General features: G+C 42.2%; 1 pseudogene; it reads left to right on the forward strand.

The window, feature by feature from the left end:
• Positions 1-8,664: 8,664 nt before the first annotated feature.
• The window catches only part of LOC128566446 (40S ribosomal protein S19-like), a 61,090-nt pseudogene continuing 48,499 nt past the window's right edge, over positions 8,665-21,255 (forward strand).

Genomic DNA, 21,255 nt, shown 5'->3' on the forward strand with positions numbered 1-21,255 from the left:
TACGAGCAGTTACTGCTCTGGACACCTCATTCCTGTTTCCTTGAGAATTCCCTTTGTACGTTTTGGTAGGAAATACCCTTTCATTATTTCATAATTTTTATGCAGTATAATTATGTATAAAATTACATTCAAATTACAGTCATGTGTCACTGAATGACAGGGCTATGTTCTGGGAAACACCTAGCTAGGGGACATCTTCCTTGTACAAACATAATAGTGTGTACTTACACAAACCTAGATACAATAGTCTTCAACACGTGCAGCCTACAAACCTAGGTACAAACCTGCACAGCGTGTTACTGTTACTGTACTAAATACTGTGGGCAACTGCCACCCACACAATGACAAGTGTTTGTGTATCTAAACTTAGAAAAGATACAGTAAAAATACGGTATCATGATCTTGTGGGACCACCATCATGTAAGCTATCTGCGGTTGACCAAAGTGTCCTCACGCAGCCATGAATATTCCACTATGGTTTGTTTCTCCTGACTGAACCTGGACTGGTTCAACACTGTTGCTCTTTCTAAATATAAATCAAATCACATCAACTCCTGCTAAGATCTGCAATGACGTATCATATATAGCACTCAATTTAAAAATCTCTAGGTGCAAAACAAAACTCCAGTTGGGAAATGTAATCACTTAATTTGACTGCCTCTGTGCAGCAGAGGAGCCAAATGCAGTTTCAGCTGCTGCTGGTCTGTGTGCTTAGCAGACATATCAGGCCACATGATACCAAGGGGCGACTCAGACACACCCCACCCTTGTTGTTTATGAAGCTCACCTCCAACATTGGACGACCACACAAAAAACACCCATTTCACTTGCTCACAAAATTTCAGGTACACAGGAGTAAAACAAACCCCGCCTTAATAGCACTGAGTTTTTTCCATCGTTCCAGCTCAGTCCATAGGCCTTCGACACGTTCCCTTTACTGAGAGGCAAAGTACTCTGACAGGATTCAGGGCATGTTTCAGATAAACTGTGCTCTTGGCTTAAGTCATCTCAGAGTGGTTGGCTCTACTTATTTCCCTTTAAAAGGCCTGCAACTATTTGGCAATGGGTGTAGTTCCAGGCTGCTGTACCTGGCTCTCCTTTTCCCACAAACATCACCAGAAGCCCAATTCATCACATTCTTAACAGCACTCTTCAGATTTATCTGTCAGGGCAAAGGATCCAGATTAAAAATGAAACAACCATTTCACTTGCTTGACAAGGGGAGCCCCGGACTGCCAAATATCCATCCCTATCACTGGAGAACAGGACTTTAGGAAATAAATAATAAATACTTTCTGACCTAGGGCCACCTAGCCTGGAATACGTAGGGGCATCTTATCTTAGTGCAACAATTATTCCAGTTAATAGGTTAAGGGATATATATAAGATTACCGGTAATCCTTTCACACTGTTGTTCAGGGCTTGTTTGAAATGCAGGGCACACATATTTAAGGATTAGCTCCCTCTCTCCGTGCTCATACCCTTAGAGTGATACCATTTCCTGCTATCTTCTCTTGTGGAATAGAAATGAAGAATAGTTACACTCGGGGAGTTATTACAATCAGGCTCTTTTATATCTTTAAGGCAATTACAGGCAAAGACAAGAGTGCCTAATGCACAGCATTTCCAGAATTTGTAATTTCGGCATCTTATCTTGCCAAGCCGTGATAACATCCAGATGTTGCCCTATTGAAAGGTGTTAAATAGAATAAACCTCAAGCCAAGAGTACTTCCATGTTATATTTTGGAGACTTCCAAAATGTAAAAGCATGTATTTTTTTCTTTAAAATATCAGAACTTCAGTAGTTTAGGAAATAATGTTATGAAATTTTCATGAGATCTTAGAATTTAATAATGATAATAGCAGCAGTAATATTTTATTTCTTCATTTAACCAGCACTTGTATAGTATTAACTGTGCTTTTCCAATATTAACTTATTTAATTCCCTCTGTGCTCTCTCCTGGAAAAACAATCTGCACCACAAACTTCTCCTCATCAGTTGTTACCTAATTCCAGTTGGACAGTGTAAAATTCCACTTCTTCCAGGGTTATTTGCATGTAACCCAAAGAGAAATGACACTCACTGAAGACTTGCCTTTGCTAGGTGCTAAGATAAGGGTGGTCTTTGTAAATCCACAAGGAGAAGGTACTGTCTCATTCACAGAGTTTGTCTAAGAATTAAGGAGAAAGAAAATTAAACCCTAAGGTCAATACTTCTCAGCCACATTCTGACCACAAGATATCTAGAAAAGATTTGGAGGCAGCAGGATTTTTCATAGATGGACTACCCATATTACAAAGAAACCAACTCCACTCATACGGCAATGCCGGTAATGTCTTTGTGATGCTGCATCCCTGCAGACACAAGCAAGAACAGAAAGCCGTGCACTCAGTGCTCTTATAGTCACAAATGTGGGCCTGCAGTGTGCTGGGTGCTGGCAGGAGCATTGGGGACAGTGTGCTAAAGAGGAATGACAAATAATGCCACATTTGCGCATCAAGAAAGGCTTCTCAAGATCTAAGGAGAGGCCTGAAAAATGAGAACAAGTTACAGCCAGGTTCACATAGCTAGCCCTGCCCACTCCCTCAGACCCTTAGTTTTGCTGCCTTTGCTCTTGAGACTGTCCTTTCTCTTGACCTGAGTATCTGTGGGTAGAGAAATGACTTTAAAAGTCCAAAGTAAGATGCATCTCCTAAGATCTGTCCTCTTCTAGAAATTTTTTAATGATGAGGCAAACATTCTAACTAGTTTCTTTCTTTTTTTGGGGGGGGGACAGAGCCTCGAGCTGTCACCCTGGGTAGAGTGCCATGGCATCACAGCTCACAGCAACCTCCAACTCCTGGGCTCAAGCGATTCTCTTGCCTCAGCCTCCCAAGTAGATGGGACTATAGGCACCTGTCCCGATGCCCAGCTATTTTTTTGGTTGTACTTGTCATTGTTGTTTGGCAGGCCTGGGCTGGATTCAAACCCACCAGCTCTGTTGTATGTGGCTGGTGCCTTAGCCGCTTGAGCTACAGGCACAAAGGTCTCACTAGTTTCTTATTCCAAGAAGATTCTCCATGACATTTCCCAGCTGCTTTTAGGAGTGAACATATAAACTTTATGGTATCTGTAGCGGGGAGATGCAAATGACACCCACAAACCTCTTCCCCTGTGTACCTGGATAAGGCAGGGCTAGCTGTGTGTCCTAAGGACAAGAAAGAGGGGAATGTTTATCTTATATCCACCCCCAATCTTCCTCCAACTCGCCAAACCCCCAAATCCGAAAGCCAGTCTGAACATCAACTCATCCTAGGGCAATGGCATCTTTCTCCAAGGCCATAGCACAAGGTCAAGGGACCTATGCTGCAGAATCGCATGGACCAGAGATAAGAGTGGCGTCAGGTGCCCCTGGGCTGTTGAGAAGTAAAATGCAGAGGCCATTCACAGCAGGAGTATCCCAAAATCTCAAAAGCAGGCTACCCCCTCTACCAGAGTAAAGCAATGAGACCCAGGGAGAAGCCTAAAAGGTCAGGAACCATGAGGAGCCATGTCTGGGAAGATTCAGAGAAAAGAAAGGGAACAGAGATCTCAAATAACTACACAGGATTCATACCTGATCTCTGCAACCAGGAGAGGGACATACTGAAGGCTTAGAGGAAGCCAAAAGGTAGCCAGCTCCTTCATTTCATAGCTGGCAGAAGAAGGAAAAAAACCACTTACTTGTTCCTAAGGATTGTCTTCTGCAGAGATGCTTCAGAGAAGAAAACTCAGACCAGAAACATACTGCCATGCTTGTTCAGTGTTGTCTTACAGCTGCCACCTTTCACTCCCCAGACTACTTCTTTTCTCAGCTATTCAGATCCCTAGGAGCCACATTTTGTATGGATCTCACAACAGCTCCCAACCCAGCATGTCTCACATAAGGGCCAGGAGAAAAGCACTCCCTTCCTACCAAAGACAGACATGAGATTAAATGTAACTCCAGGAATTTTTGTGAGCACACATTGTTTGGGGACATAAAGATGAAAAGAAAAATGTCCCCACCCTTCCTGAAAGAGTTCATAGAGTACAAAGTAAAAGACAAATTGATAAAAATAATAGAAACACAATTTAGGCCCTCATTCATTCATTCATTCATGTATTCCACAAACATCCCCTGGTCACAGTTGGGAAGTGGAAGTCTATGCAAAGTGGTATACGAGCACAGGGACACTGCTGCTCTGCCAAGCAGAACCCAAACAAGTGGGGAGAAACCAAACAATCCAACTAGGAAAGCATTCTGACCGGTGCTTGGTCATCCTGCTCAGAAAGTGCTTATGTCAAGGTAAAGGTGAGAGTTGGGGTGTTTTAGAGTTAGCAGGGAAGAGAAGTGACATTTATTCAGCACTTTCCTTGTAACACCCCTGTGTGCTCCATAATGACCATAAGCTCTCGGAGGGCAAGATCCATGTCCCACTCTCCGTAGGATCCCAGCCATTCATCAATACCTCATACACAGTAGTTAATAAACATGTTTCCAACTGAACCAAACTGAAATTTCCCAATTCTTGTTTTTCTAACCTTACAGATGGCACCAAGGACTGAAAAACCAGAAAAAGTAAAGGAATAAATTCTGAAGTACCACTAAATTCCCTAACAGTTTGACTTTATAAGTATCTTTAATTCTTTCTCTCTATTCTTGCTAGATGGACAAGGCTAACACCTCAGATGGGTTCTCATTTTATAAATTATTCTTTTAAAGAAATCAGTTTTCTCAACTGTCTTAAAAATTCTGTAAAACGGGAGAAGAAAGAACCGGAAACCAGGAAGCAGCAGTCGGACCGTGGGTATTTGTTCCGTATTCACTCTACACATTCATCAAGGGCTCAAAAAGGGAACATCAAGGTTGCCAAATCAATAAAGTTTCTATCACGTTTCATCTCTGGATTTTCAGATTGGTTTGGTAATTCTGTTTCTCAAGCCTGCACATCTCAAGCAAACGAGTATGATTATCCATGTCTTAGCCCAGTAGGCAGTTTGTCAGAAAGCTATGACGCCAGGGCACTCTACCCAGGGCTAGTCTCAAAAAAAATGAAAAGAAAAAAGAAAAAAGAAAGCTCCCCCAGTCCTCTGCGAGCAGTCTAGCTGTCTTCCAAAATAGCATTTAAGGGGACATTTTCTTTTGATGCCTCCTACAGACTAGAAAAAGTCTAAATCACATCCCCGTCGACCTCCGGCTCTTCTTGCTCTGGCTGGATCAGTTTATGGGGCTTACTGTGGGCTGTGCTATGACAGCACAGATAAAGGACAGGACCCAGAGAGGTAACTTTATACACATCACACCGATGCTGCTGAAGCCTCGGAAGCAACGTTTCATCAGAAAACAAATCAGTACTTGAGCTCAACTGAGTCTCTTGACAGACATGACCAACCGGAAAGGACTTAAATGTGCCGCCCTAGGAACACCGGCTGACCCTGGGGAGCTGCCTTTATTCATTAATAGCAGTTCCTGAGTCTTGCCAGTTAATGCGAGACCCTCTCCAGAGACATGCTCCATCACTCCTGATTTGGCTTCAAGAATCTTGATTGCAACTTAGAGACTCAGAATTTAAGAAGAGGGAGGAGGGACAGAGAGGTAGGCCAGGATGAGTGGCAATGGTGAGGGAAAGAAGCAGGGGGAGCCACTGGGAAGGATGGACAGACACAGACACAAAGCAAGAGGCAAGGAGACAAGACAAGGAGGCAAAGACAAAAAATAGAAATGGCGAGAAGGGGAGGCTGAGGGAAAACACTTTTCAAAGCAGGGCTCATTATTCTCTTTTCGGACATGTTAGTAATAGGTTTCTAATGCCACTGACGTGGCTTGCCTTGAATTCTAAGGGCTGACAATGGTTATTTCCTGAAAGACCCGCTGAGTGGAGTAGAGGCGTGGGTTAGGCCAGCAGAGGAGCTGAAAGGAGAAGGGAGCTGCTTTTCAATTTGGAGAATGATGTTCAGGGAGGAAAGCTGTTATCGGGGAGAAAGATGTGCGGCCCCCTCCTCACCAAGGCAGCGCACATTTAGAGCTGACTGCAAAGAAGAATTGTCTGATAAAATGTTTGAGAGAAATAATTTGAGGGTAATGGAGAGAAAATAAAGGCTTATATCCATATTATCATGCCTGTGCTTGCTAATTAAATCCTTTTTTCTACTTCCCTCATTCTTGTTTGTGCCTCTATTTTTTGCACTAAAAGAAAGCCTCACCATGTTTCTGACAAAAAGAAAAAAAAAAAAAGATGAGTAATTTCTATACTATATTGTTACATCAGGAAATTTTAAATGCAGTGTTATAAATCTTTTTTGTTCACCGAATATGCTGTCAGTTTGAAGAACAACTGTTTAGCTCCTTTTATTTTATTAAGTGTGAGTTTAATTAATCACAATGGAATCCTATTCAGACTATTTTCCAACCCAAGAGGCAATTGTTTCCTCTAGCAGGATGTTTCCTTCTAACTAAAGACAGCACTAAACCAGAGAAAGCGTTAAAACCCTGATGCGAGGCATAATGAACTCCCATGCAAAGTAGTTATATTAATGTAATGGAGTTGAGATCTTAATTGCACTCATGTTTATATTTGCAACCTCCTTTTTTAAAGCCTTTTTATTTTACTAAATGGTTTGAACAACGAGGTAGGAGAGGTTACATGGCCTGCTAAATAGAGATGGGTTTCATCACACTAAAGGGGAAAGGAAATGAATCTGGGAGGGAGGACTACCTAATTTAATTTTGTAAAGTAGGTTTTATTCTCAGTTGATAATGACTAAAATTGCTCTGTGAAAGCAATCTGTCCAGAGCCAGAAAACTCCCTGGACGCTTCAAAAGAAGCATGTCCAATAGCCCTTTTTGTTCCTCCCTATGACAACCATTAGCTGCCACTGAAAAACCTCCAGCCTGAGTGCTGAATTCGGTACAAAGCAATTTAGGTTTATGCAGCCTCTGGCCTCTGATTCAGAAGAGCTGATATATGGTAAGGTAATTTCCAGCCAAACTTAAGGTGGGAGAAACGGCACAATAGGAAGCAGAAAGGAAAGTCCCCATCAAGCCTCCTATAGAATAAGCATTTGATTAAGAACTAGTGCCTGATGGGTGAGCAAATGAATGGATGGATAAAGGAATCTATCAGGGCATTTAGTCCAAGGATGGGGTCCCTCATCTGTCCACTCTTTTGCCTGTCCTTGTTCATCAGACACAGATCAAGAGAAAATATACTCATTTCCTGATTAGAACGCAATAAGGCACACACTGGACAAATATGACACCACCTTCCCAAAGCTCATCCAAGAGCCACCAGGCCCTGCAGAGAGTTACGCGGTGACCTCGCAAGAAACTTCTCTCAGCCCTCAGGGCTTAGAGTTACTGTTATTTCCCAGAGCAAGGAGTTGTTTTATTACATGGATACTAACAATTGTAGAAACTGATCATGTACCCTTTGTTCAGATTGCTGGGGAGCTCAGAAAAAATTCTGCGGCCATCCTCTGCAGTACCCATCCACCTCAGGGCAGGCCGGGGACAGTCTAATGCCACCCTCACTTGATACTACCACCTTTTTATAAACCTCAGCTTATTTGTTAGTTGGTTTGCTTATAGCTTATACAGTGGATTTTGAGATACCACTTCTGAGTTTTCTCTAAGGAGAAAATAAAGAAGGGAAGTAAGAAATAGAAAAAGAGATAAAAAACAAACAAACATGGAGTTGAGTAAGATATTATGAAGGCTTTGAACGTTAAAAGACATGGCCAATTTTCTATTGAATACCAGGCACTGTATTAGCTGTTGAAGATTTCATGGTCTAATGGGGGAGAAGAATGAGAAAAAAGCCAAATTATTCTAATCTATAGGGTCCTACTATACAACTATGAACAAACTACTACCCAGGGGTATAGGAGGGACCACCGTCATCTGGTTGGGGGGTTACTGTTGGCTTCCCCAATAATTTAACACTGTGCTGGACTGCAAAGGTGCGAAGGAATTTACCAGGTAAAGAAGGGAGGAGAGGGTGTCCCAAAGACAGGAAACAGTATATGCAAAAGTCCAAAGGCATCAAGTGGTAGGTTGTTTCTAGTACACAATGAGAAGCTTTATTTGGCAGAAATTTGTTATGCTCCCAGGTGGGAGCAGGAACAGAAGGATAGACCCTGAGACATAAATCATAGTCAGATTTGACAAGCCCAGAATGAAATCATAGGGAGCTTAGAGATTTACATACCAGGCAGTGGGAAGGCAGCAGTATCTTCAAAACAAGACAGCCACGTGGTGAACTGTACTTTCTTTTTTTTTTTTTTTGCAGAGACAGAGTCTCACTTTATGGCCCTCAGTAGAGTGCCGTGGCCTCACACAGCTCACAGCTGGGCGTAAGTGATTCTCCTGCCTCAGCCTCCCAAGTAGCTGGGACTACAGGCGCCTGCCACAACGCCCGGCTAATTTTTGGTTGCAGTTTGGCCGGGGCCAGGCTTGAACCTGCCACCCTCGGTATATGGGGCCTGCGCCTTACCAACTGAGCCACAGGTGCTGCCCTGAACTGTACTTCTTAAAAAGAAATCTATATGGATTGGAATGAGGAGGAAATGCAATAGAAGACGGGTTAAAAGGGCTGGAGTTGAGTGGAAAATGTTAAGGACAAAGATCAAATGAAAAGAGATACATGAACCTTCCTGAGACAGAATGACGGATGCATTAAGTGATTGGACACAGAACCAGGGACAAGGGTGCCTACTGTGGGAGATGGAGGATCTACTTGAGGCTAGTAACCAAAATCCAGAGCACAAGAGGAGGAACAGCAGGGACCTAGGACAGCTCCGCGTGTGGTGCCTGCAGGACATTCAGGTAGATTGCAGGTAGCTAAAAATATACATCTGGAGCTGAGGCAAGGCAACAAGCCAAGGGAATTAGATTTGACATTTTGCAGCATATAAATAGTACCTAAACAATGATAAAAAAAAAATGAAATCAGATCACTCAGGACATAGCATGTACAACACAGACAAAAGAAAATATGGAACCCTGAAATTGGAGATTATTTTTCATTTTAGCAATGCTTTTTTCTGGAGATTTAAAAAAGGATTTTCTTAGGCTTGACTTTCACCTTCCTGGGGAAGTCTAGGACCACAGTGTTTTCAGGCAGAATTAACAACAAGGTAATCTTGCAAATGAGTTTGAGTACCTTTCCCAGAGACGTCACTGAGTTCATTAGAAGAGTGGTCAGCCATCCAGACCCCTTAAGTTTTGTTAGAAAAGCACCATACAATAACTTCAGCAAGAAGGCATCTCTCAGTACTTGGAAAAGAACAAGAAATATCCCCAGGGGACCAAGGTCGTGTTTGGAAAAGGCAGCAGAGGTAGGAGACTGGGCTGTGTTCCAGTACAGAGTGATGTCTCAAGGCTGTTAAAATACATCAGAAGCTATGAATGTTGCTTTGAAAAAACAGAGGAGTATCAGGAAGTGTTAAGGAACTCATGTTGATGTCCAGAATGGTATAAACCAAAAGGACAGAAACTACCAGCTGGTTTTCGATTCCGTGAATGACAAGAGTTAGGATGCTGCAGTGTTTAAAGAATTAAAAGAAGGAAGAGAGTGATACAGAAAGGAGGAGGGGAAAAAAGAGAAACAGCCTGGAAAGGGCATAGAACAGAGGAGCAGAGGAGAAGGCAGCCAGCAGGGGCCAAACTGCTGGTCTGAGAGTGAGGGCAGGGGCTGAAGTCACTGAAATAGCCCAAAGATAAAGACAGAGTGACCAGACGGAAGAGATCAAGGACAGACAGGATTTTTTAGGGTGATGGGTAGAGGTGTAACCGTTGAGAAAATAGTTGTTACTCAATCAATAAAGTTTTAACCTGATGCAACAGACAGGTAGAAGCCCTGAGCTGACACAGACACAACCGGAACCTTCCCAACAGGACCTTATTTGGAAACAGGATCTTTGTAGATTTAACCAATTTAAGATGAGGTCAGTAGGATGGGGCCAAAGCCAACATGACTACCCTGTTTCCCCGAAAATAAGACACTGTCTTATTTTAAGGTGTGCTCCCAAAGATGTGCTAGGTCTTATTTTCAGGGGATGTCTTATCTGTCCAGTAAGTAGGTCTTATTTTCGGAGGATGTCTTATTTTGGGGAAAACAGGGTAGTACTCACCTAAAAGTGGGAAATTTGGACATAGGATGGAGAAGACAATGTAAAAATGCCAGCAGAATATGACGTGAGGACAGAGGCAGACATGGATTTGTGCTGCCACAAGACAAGGAGGGCCTCCCCCAGACACTGGAAGAGGCCCAGAGGCTTCTCCCCTAAAGACTTCAGAAGGAACGTGGCCCTATCAACATCTTGACTGATTTTTGAACTTTCAGTGTCCAAAACTATGAGATAATAAATTTATGTTATTTTAAGCCACTCAGGTTTTGGTACTTTGTTAGGGCAGCCCTAGGAAACAAATGGAAGAGAAAGAGATGTACATGGAGGTGGGGATCCGCAGAGGGTGCTGAAGGGAGCTGGGGATCCGCAGAGGGTGCTGAAGGGAGCTGGGGATGGTAGAGCCGCGGCAACTCGCCTGGGAGGCTTTCAACAACAGAACCAGGAGACCTTGCAATCCTATGCCCTGACACTATTCAGGACTCTCTTGATTGCAGTTACTAATGTGCTGCAACCTGAGGTCTGTGGGACCAGAGAGGGCAAGAGAGGAGGCGCAGGAAGACAAAACAGGATGTTGAATGCACGGCAGGGCAGGGGCTGGGGCCACAGACAGCAATTTTCTATGAGAGAGTAATACATCCCATTTGTCCAGCTGACAGAGAAGCAGCAACATAGATCAGTGAGGATCAAGACAATTACGGAATTGGGTACTTATAAGCATTTTTTTTTTTTGGACAGAGCCTCACTATGTCGTCCTTGGTAGAGTGCCATGGTGTCACAGCTCACAGCAACCTCAAACTCTTGGTCTCAAGTGATTCTCTTGCCTCAGCTTCCTGAGTAGCCAGGTCTTTTTTTTTTTTTTTTCAGGGTTTTTTCTTTTTTTTTTTGACCGGGGCTGGATTTGAACCTGCCACCTCTGCTATATGGGGCCGGCACCCTACTCCCTTGAGGCACAGGTGCTGCCCAGGTCTTTTTTTTTTTTTTTTTAATCATAACATTATCATTATTTTGAGCAGAAAACTCAAAATAGCAACATTTATGTCACATTTACTTACCATGTTGCTAACAAGGCAGACAGAATTAGGAAATTATGCAACATGGAGAAATAAACGTTTATAACAGAGAGGTATTTGAAAACTCAGTAAAGAAGAAGTTAAATATTTACATTATTCCAGCAGAGGGTTATCCATCAGAAGGGAAGGGGGAAGGGAATCTCATTTATTGAGTGTTACTTAAGGCCTGCCCCTAGCGAATCATGGAACACGGGGGCCTCTCTTAGTCTCCTCAGTGACTCTAGTTTACAAGTGAGATACCTGAGACTCATAAAAGTGAAGAAATGTGCCTGAGCTGGTGAGATGCAGGGCTGAGGCCAAAACTCCAATATGTCCACCTCCATTGGCTTATCTCTGTATCCTACATGTGGACCTAAGTAGATAGAAATTAGAATTAAATCTCTCAGGAACCTAAAGAGTCAGCAACAGAAATGGGCTGAGATATATTAAAAGGAGACCATGAAAGGTCTTAGTGGGAGCCTGGACCCCCCCGATTGGGCACTTGCTCAGCCCCTGGCCTCAAATAGCTTTTCTCTCTCTCTCTCTCTCTCTCTCTCTCTCTCTCTCTGTCTCTCTCTCTACCAGCTCTTCACTGGAAGAGGACCTGGCTCCACTCCCTGGAACCCCCCAGCCTCTACCCTGAGCCAGGTGTATGCTCCCCACATCCTGAAGTAGCTCATTACAATCAGGGGCTGAATAGTAAAACAGAAATTAAATTGACACTTTGAAGCATTAATCTCAGCACAAATTAATATTCATCAACATCTGCTATTTGTTCAGGTGAATGTTCAGCTTAAACAAAAAAAGAAGAAAAAAAAAAATAGCAGTCTTTCTACCCGGAGACAGCATACACCAAAGAAAATGGAGATATGCCTTCCTGTTTATGCAAGGAAGAACCCAGCTCCCTGTGGAGACTGCCGCTGCAACAGACCTCCTGGGGGACCAAGCAGATTTTTCAATAAGTCATTTTTATTTGGCCACTGTTTTCTTTCTGACTCTCAAGACATTGCCATTCCTTCTCAGGAGGGAAGGAATGAGAAGCAGGGTGATGTTTGTTCCATCTCAGCACTCGGCAACCAGCGCTGCCCCTGGTGTCTGCCATTGGATCGTCATCATCTGGGCAGGGGAAATTTCTTCACTGGAAAATCACCAGCTTAATTTCAAAATGTATGTGAAGAGAATTTTTCAGAGGAACAAGATGGGATAGTGGAGCCACACAGGTAGCTCTGCATGGATGGAGAATGAAGCAATTACACAGTAAAACCCTGTGCTGTTATAGCCAAGGGGGGTGTTGGATGGTGTAACACAGAAAGTATCACTGAGTCAATAATATCTTTGGAGCAAGGGAGTATTTTTTAAGATCATAACCAAGCAAACAGTTGTTCTCTTCCTGCCAAAAAGCCAGGAAAACTTCTGAAAGCCTTCCCATGACTACAGGCCGGAGCAGATTTGAGAGATACTTAGAAACATGATCTGTTCCCTGGGTAAAAGTGGGAAGAGCACTTTGGAGAATGTATTTCTTTACATTTCAACATTTCTTCCCCCTCTATCCCAGATGGTTGAAACACAGTCACTAAAATGGTAGAAATATAGTTAATGAAGAAAATAAATAAATCAAAAGACTACAAGTTCTGCATTCTTGGGGGAGGGGTAAATCCTCAGTGCATAAATCTGGTAACCAGCTTATTCCTATGTTGAATAATGATGGAAGGCTTTTGATTTTGCAAATGAGTGGAGAATGTACTAGTAATTAAGAGTGAGGACTCAAAAAAAAAAAAAGAGTGAGGACTCAAAGTTAGACTCTAGAGCTGTCTTACTTGATACCTGTGTGAGCTAGGGCAACTTACCTTCTCTGTGCCTCACTTTCCTTATATGTATGTAGAACCTGAGTGTTGTGATGGTTAAATGAGTTGATACTGGGACTTAGATCAGAGTAAAGAAACAAAACGGGTAAAGAAAAAATAATAATTTAAGAAATATTATAAAATAAATAAATAAGTAAATGAATGTATACATATAAAGCATTTGACCCAGAATTTCATCACTTATAAGTATTATATAGCTGTTAGCTATTGATACAAACTTACTATAAGAATTTTGTATTAGAAAGTCTCTGGTAATTCTATTCATAGAGATGATATTGCTGGAAGTGTACTGGTCATGTATTAAATCCATTCTATTTATGGGAGAGAAGGGAGGAAAGAGGCAGATAAATGAATGGACAAATAATGATGATGTTATGCAGTGAGAAGAGCAATGCAGAGCATGAAAGAGGTTGATAGGTTAAAGACTAGAGACCAATTTCAAGCTGAGTGATCAGGGAGGCCTCTCTGAGAAGGTGACATCAAAGTAGAGATCTGTATGAGAAGAACCAATGTTAGGTAGAGCCAAGGAAGAGAGAAGAGGGGCAGATGTTTTGTCTGTGATATGAGAATGTATGAACTGAGCAACCAGAAAGAGGTAGAAAGACCACAAACCAGTGATATGGTTAAAACCACAAACAGGGTGGGGTGGCGCCTGTGGCTCAGTGAGTAGGGCGCCAGCCCCATATACCGAGGGTGGTGGGTTCAAACCCAGCCCCGGCCAAACTGCAACAAAAAAAATAGCCAGGCGTTATGGCGGGCGCCTGTAGTCCCAGCTAATTGGGAGGCTGAGGCAAGAGAATAGCGTAAGCCGAAGAGCTGGAGGTTGCTGTGAGCCGTGTGACATCACTCTACCGAGGGCGGTACAATGAGACTCTGTCTCTACAAAAAAAAAAAAACCCACAATTATTGTACCCTCAATGAATCCCCAACAGTAAAAATAAATAAATAAATAAATAAATAAATAAATAAATAAATAAATAAATAAATAAAAAACCACAAACAGGGTGAACTGGAGTATCCATAGTAGGGGTTTCAGCTGTCCTCAATGACCTGGGGTTCATTATGATCTAATTAGCACTATAGTTTTGACACCCCCTCCCCCACCATGAGCTTTTGTAAAGAATTCTGGGAGGATGCTTGCGTACAAACTAAGAGAGTTATGAAAGGTCAGACTCCCCATCACTACCACTACCACTCAGCTTGTCAATCACCCAAGGGTGGGAAATGAAAACTCCACTTAGGGGGAGGAAGGATAGTCGCCTCACCATATAAAAGCAGATGTATGCTAAAAACTCGGGGTTATCTCCGCTTGTATTCCTTCCTTAGAACCTACTATGCTTAATAAAACTTACTGCTTGGATTGCATATCTGTTCTGCGTGTTTATTGTTCTGTCGTTATGACCCTAGGAATCACTCTTTGGTGCTGGAATAAGAACCAGGTACCGTGAACCTGACACAACCATTTCCACATAGACTGGGGGGAAGTGACGAAAACAGTGAAATCTCCGATTCAAAGCTCTGAAAAAGGAGCATACTTGGCAAATTCTAGAAATAGAAAAACAGAATGGCTGGAGGGAGATGGGTGAAAGAAAGCAGAGTAAGATAAGAGGTAAGAAAAGTAGGCAGGGGCTAGATATGTTGGGCTCTGCAAAGCAATAGGAATTGGATTCCTTCTAAAATGCAACAAAAGTCATTGGGAGTTTTTAAGGAAGGATGCCATAGGATGTTATCACTGATTTTACAAGATCACTCTGGAACCATGTGGTAAGCACCTGCTGAGGTGGCCGACCAGTGATTCCACCTCCTGATGTTCAGACACTTGCATAAACCCTTCCCTCAAGAGTGGGCCAGACCTAGTGACTTGCTTCTAATTAATATAACATGGCAATAGTGATGGAACGGCTGGCACTTCCATGGTTAAGTTAGGAAAGGCCGTGACTTGCCTGCCTTCTCCCTCACCCTGAGGAAGCCAGTTGTCATGTTGTAGACCCCCATGACAAGGAATTACAAGGGGCCTCCAGCCAACAGTCTATGAGTAACTGAGGCCCTTAGTCTAAGAGTCACTGATGAACCAAATCCTGCTTACAATCATACTTGTGACATAAGAAGCAGATCCTTTCCAGTCAAGCCTTGAGCTCCGCTGTCAGAGAACCTCACTAAGCTGTACCCAGATTCCCAACCCACAGAAACTGTGCAATAATCGAAATTGTTATTTGAAGTCACTAAGTCTTGGGATAATGTGTTACACAGTCATAAGTAACTAATAAGGTTACTGTGCAGGGGATGGACTGTAAGAGGACAAGCATAGAGTAAGGAAAACCAGTTAAGTAGATACGACAGTAGATGAAAAGAGAGATTATAGCAACTTTGGTTTGGACAAAGGTAGGTGGGATGCCGCGGGGACAAACTCAAGTGCTGTTGGAGGAAAAGGTGGAAATAAGACTAATGGAGTTTTTACTTGAAAAACTGGATATATACAGAGATAGAGGAATGGCAAGAAGCCATTCTAGATACCCACACTACATAATAAATTTAAGAGTCTGGAGTTCTGGGAAGACATTAGGGCTGGAAAGTAGATTTGGAACTCATGGGCATTTATAGATGATACGTAAATCATGCTACAAGATGAGACCCCCCCCTTTAGGGAATGTATCAGTTACATTGCTGCATAATAAGCCACCCCAAAACTTAGTGGAATAAAGCAACCATTTTATTTTGTTCCCACTTTCTGCGAGTCAAGAATTTATCAGAGCACAGTTGGAAAAGCTTATGTCTGCTCCTCCACACCAGGGTTCCCAGCTGGACTGTCTGTTGGAGTGCTATGCACGATCTCTCTGGGGACTAGGGCTTCCCAAGTATTTCTACTGCTGGCAGCTCAGGATTTCAAAGACCAAGTTTCCAACACAAGCAGGTAGAAGCTTCATGGTCTTTTTTCACTTGGCCTCTGGCATTGGAAATCATCTCTTCTGCTGCATTCCAGTGTTTACAGATGAATCACTATGCTCAACTCTAATTCAAGGGAAGGAGACATAGACTCCACTTCTGGATGAGAGGCATGTCAGGGAATTTGCATACATGTCTTAAAACCACCGTGTAGATTTAATACATATGGAAAGAGAAGAGAAGGAAATCCCATGGTGTGCTGGGGCACACAATTTTAATGTTGAACAGAGAAGGAATAACTAGCGATGGAGATTGAAACAAAAGTCAATAAAAGGAAAACCATTTGTCAAGTATGAGATCATAGAACCAAAAGAAGCGTCTATTTCCAGAGAGTAGGAGTTGCCATTGTGCTCATGAAACAGTTAAATATGACAGGGACAGAAAAAATTGGGGGATTGGTGACCAAGAAGTGCTGGTGAGCTTGCCAGGAGCAATCTCCTCAGGGCTGCTGGGATGGAAGCCCTTTAAATGGGGTTGAAAAGGGAGAAAGGAAATGAGGCATCAACCATGGCTGGTAGTGAACAAAACCACTGCCTTTGTTCAAACAGATCACTTGCAAGATCCTACAAATCATAACATCCCAGAATCTTTCATTTAGAAGGTCATTTGGTACGTGATCTTGAACATTTCTGATGTTAGGGAGCTCATTGCCTTTTATAGCAGCCCATTTAGTCAATGTTAGAAAAGTTATTTCTTCCAAAGAACTCATTACTGACACCCATTTGTCTTCATCTGCCTGAACCAGTGCACAATGTCCCTTCAGGCTCATTCTCTTAAAGATGAAACACCTCCAGTGCCTTAAGTTATCTGTGCACTTCCAGCCTACTTGTCACCCCTGAATATGCTCAGGATGCTCCTGTACACAGTGTGGCATTCAAAACCAAACTCAACAGCTTGAGTGCAGTTAGAAGATTCCACACTCTGGTCCAACCATTATATCTAAGATCCTAAGGCTATTTTAAGTTTTTGTCACACTGCTGTCTTACAATAGAAACCACCAACACTCATCCACATTGAGCCTTAATCATTATTATTGCAATTGTTAAATGTTCAAATATATATATGTGTGCATATATATGTTTTGTTTTGTTTGAGACAGAATCTTGCTCTGTCTCCCATGCTTGAGTGTAGTGGCATAATCGTAGCTCACAGTAACCTCACATTCCTGGGCTCAAGCAATCCTCCTGCCTCAACCTCCTGAGTAGCTGGGACTACAGGTGTGCACCACCATGCCCAGCTAATTTTCTTATTTTTTGTAGAGATAGGGTCTTGCCCTTGCTCAGGCTGCTGTCAAACTCCTAGCCTCAAGAAGTCCTCGTGCCTTGGCTTCCCAGAGTACTAGTATTACATATTATGAGCCAATGCACCTGGCCTAGATTTCAATCATATTTGATGCAATAAGATCAACCAATTGTTCTTCCAACGCCCAGATGCTGCCAAGCCCAGGTACATGGAAAAATACCTGGAAAGAAGTCTTTAACCCCTCCTGATATACTCTGTTGCTGTAGCTTTTTTCTTTGCACTAAGATGAGAAACAGAAATAGGAAAAGCTCCTGAGGACATTGGGGACCCAGGTCAGTCTCTGGCAGACCAGGAGTCTCTGAAGGGGTAAAATTGTGTGTTGCGCACAAGTAGAACCAAGGAAATCCTGGACCCCAGATCCACTTTACCAGTCTGGATACCCCCCCAAGCTTTTTCTATCTCCTTCCTAGATACATTAAACTTACAAGAAATCAAATCAAAATTCTCATTCTAAATTCACTCACAATACCTTTGAGCTAGTTCTTAAAAGTTTGTCAATCCTCCTCCTGTGAAACTATTGAAAGTATTTTGAAGTCATATAAATGAATATATGTACCTATAGACTATTTTTTTTTACTCTAAGAAAATGCTGGAAAGCCTGCATCACTCTAGAGCAGTGATTTTCAACTGACGTGCTGCAAGAGGCTCTTAAGTCTGCTGTGAAAATTGTTAAAGATCATTAATTAAATTATTTTTGAAAGCAGTTCAAAGCACAGTAAGTATATTCTTTTTTTACTCTTTCTTCTTTTTTGATCAACATAATTTAAGTGCACTGCAGAAGGTTAACTATATGTTCAAGTGTGCTGTGGAATAAAAAACGGTTGAAAAACACTGGTCTAGAGAGACAAAAGTCCTACAGAGTGAGCTGAGAAAACGTTGGGCCTATTCTAACAGCTCTGTCAGGGTAGCACATGCAGGCACACACCTGTAGGCAGGTGAGCAGGCGGCCTGCTGTGCTAGCCTAAGCCAAAACCACTGCCTTTTGTTTTCTCCTGGTGCCTCCTAGCCTGGAGCATCTGGGCGAAGCAGGTGGCTAACATGTTCTGAGCAAGTTGAATCGGGAGAGTCTCATTACCCCTGTCATGACTTACCCACATTTTCTCCCTTCCCTGGAGAACTTGAAAGATGCTGTTTGGATAAGAAGAAATAAAACATAAAAGTTTACCTATGAAATATTCATTTTCAGAGACTTTGTTCCAGCTGCTCAGATTCGGGGTCTAATAGACCAAGGGAGGATTAGAGGATATGCTTTAGTTCAGAGCCCTCTCCAAGTCTATCAAACTCTTTCCTCATTCAGCAGGCTGCAAGGGTGCAGATTGTACCCAGAATAAATTGTGCATTTTTATGTCTTTAGTATCTTGGCACATTTCGTATGAGAATAATAATGATTATGAGCTCTCCACAACGCATGATATGGAGGAAGGAGGTCAAACCATGTTCTTTGAAGTCAGACAGTCAGGAAAGTTACTGCAGATGCTTTCATACGCTTGATTTGAGACTTTGGGCAAGTTTCACAAAACCTTTGAGCCTCAGTTTCCTTAACCTTCAATTAAGCATAAAAATGTCTCCTCGTGGGTATATTCGTGAGGACTGATGTAAGATAACTTTAGAGAGCAGTTTTAAATATATATTATTTATAATCCCATCTCATTTTTTAGTATCAGAAAATATTTATTAATGATTAAAAATGGCAGATAACTTTTAAAATGCCATCAATGAAGTACGTACCAGATGGATTCTGTAGAAAAGCCGAATAATTTAATTATAACACAAGTTCAAGAAGTTCCCCCGTAACTTGAAGCATAAGAGATAAATGTGATAAAATATTAAATACATGAGAAACACAAAGGAAATTATCCAGAAGATCTGGTATTTATGTGTAACAAGAATTTCAGAAAGAGAGATTAGAGTGTTCAAAAGATCAATAATCAAAGAAATAAAAGAAAGTCACTCCGAGCTGAAAAAGACATGGCTCTTCTGTTTGAAAGGGTTCACCACGTGTCACATAATGAATAAATTGAAACATACATCAAGACCTATCTTGTTTCCTTTTTTTATTTCAAGTACTAGAGTGGGGGAAATCCCATAAGCAGCCAGGCTTTTTTTCTTAAACTTCACAGAGCTTTGTATATAACAAATGGTCCATAAATTTTACTTACTTTGCATTTCTCTCCCTTTAATCCACCCTGCTCAAGGATAATACCTAATCCACCAAAAACCTTGCTTTGATCATATCATTCTCATTGCAATGTGGGTCACTTCTCACTGTACAAGAGATAAAATCCAAACCCTAGCATTACCCATTTCACTTTAACTTACCTTTCAAACCCTATCTGTACCAACTACCAAAAAAGAAGCCTCAGCCCCTGCTGGCAGCACGATTGCAGTGCCCGTTCCTCTCCTCCCTTGTCCATCTCTGTGCTCTACTGGGCTTATGGCCTTGCCTCCTCTAGGGGATTCCATTTTCACCCATGTCTGCTAATTAAAAGCCCGAAAATCCACTAAGAATCAGATCAAATACTTTGCCCCAAATACCCCAAGATGGGGTCACTCTCTCCTTCCTAAAACATGCCTTACACTCACTGTATTTTTAATAAACTACTTGGCAGATGCTATTTCTTGTTGTTTATATACATGTCAGAGACACATGTCAAAAGGTATAATTTATCTGATGGGTTTATTCCCCCCAATAGACTATGAACTTCTTAAGAGCAAAGACTATATTTCATTGTCTTATATCTCTAGCATCTGATACCTACCAGGTGCTCCCTAAAGGATACCACAAAGGTAGATTCAATAACTCTTTGGTTAAGAAGGGATTACATGCAGTGGCTCATGCCTGTAATCCCAACACTCTGGGAGGCCAAGGCAGGTGGATTGCAAGAGCTCAGGAGTTCAAGACCAGTGTGAGCAAGAGTGAGACCCCCATCACTAAAAATAACTAGGCGTTGTGGCAGGCGTCTGTAGTCCCAGCTACTCGGGAGGCTGAGGTAAGAGAATCACTGAAGCCCAAGAGTTTGAGGTTGCTGTGAGCTATGATACCACGGCACTCTACCCAGGATGAAAAAGTAAGGCTCCGCTGAAAAAAATTTAAAAAGTGGTTACAGATTCAAATCCTACAGGTGCCAAGGTTTACAATGTTAGTGGCTGACATGAGCTATGTCAAAGAGAATTAGGGAGTGTGGTGACCATGGCATTTTGGAAGAAAGAATCCTCCTTTCTAGACGAGTAATCTGGTAGGAACGTGGGCCCAGTATCATCAGGTCATCTGATATTTTCAGTGAAGCCAGAAACCCCTATCTTTTGTATGTAAAATCTCCGGATTCTTAACCATTAGAAAATAAGACCATCATCTGTTTGTTGAAATACTACTGTACAAGTCCATCAGATAGACCAACCCAAATACAAATTATAAGATGCATGTTTGCAACCATAAGATCTATGGATGTGGCTGGCTACAAGATGATCAGGAAAGAGCCCTTTAGAAGCCCAGATCAACTTTGCAGAGTGGCAGGTGGAGCCAGAAAAACTATGCTGAATAGGACTTCTCATTCTATCTAAGACAGACTAACAGATGGAAAGCTGGGAAGACAAGGGAGGGAAGGCAGTAACAGTCAGACTTCAACAGGATCAATGTGTTATGTGTGGGACTTCTGAGTGAGTAACAGCCACTCCTAGAACTGAGCTCAATAGGGATCCTCCCACGCCACCAACCAACTAGTGACTCCCCCAACTCAGTCACCTGACCTACCTAATACCAGTAGGAAGCCTGCTACATGCTAATAACAGGTAGGTATTAATATGATTAACATTTAGCAAGATAAATATTAATCAGCAATATAAAAGCTGAAGTCTAGAAACTTAAAAAAAAAAAAAGGAATGCAAATGGAGAACACGCATCACTAAGGAAATTATACAAAGATACAGAGCTGAGCAAAGTCTCCAAAGACTCCCAAGTCCAAAGAA

Source organism: Nycticebus coucang, chromosome 15 (assembly GCF_027406575.1).
Source record: "Nycticebus coucang isolate mNycCou1 chromosome 15, mNycCou1.pri, whole genome shotgun sequence".
NCBI lineage: Eukaryota > Metazoa > Chordata > Mammalia > Primates > Lorisidae > Nycticebus > Nycticebus coucang.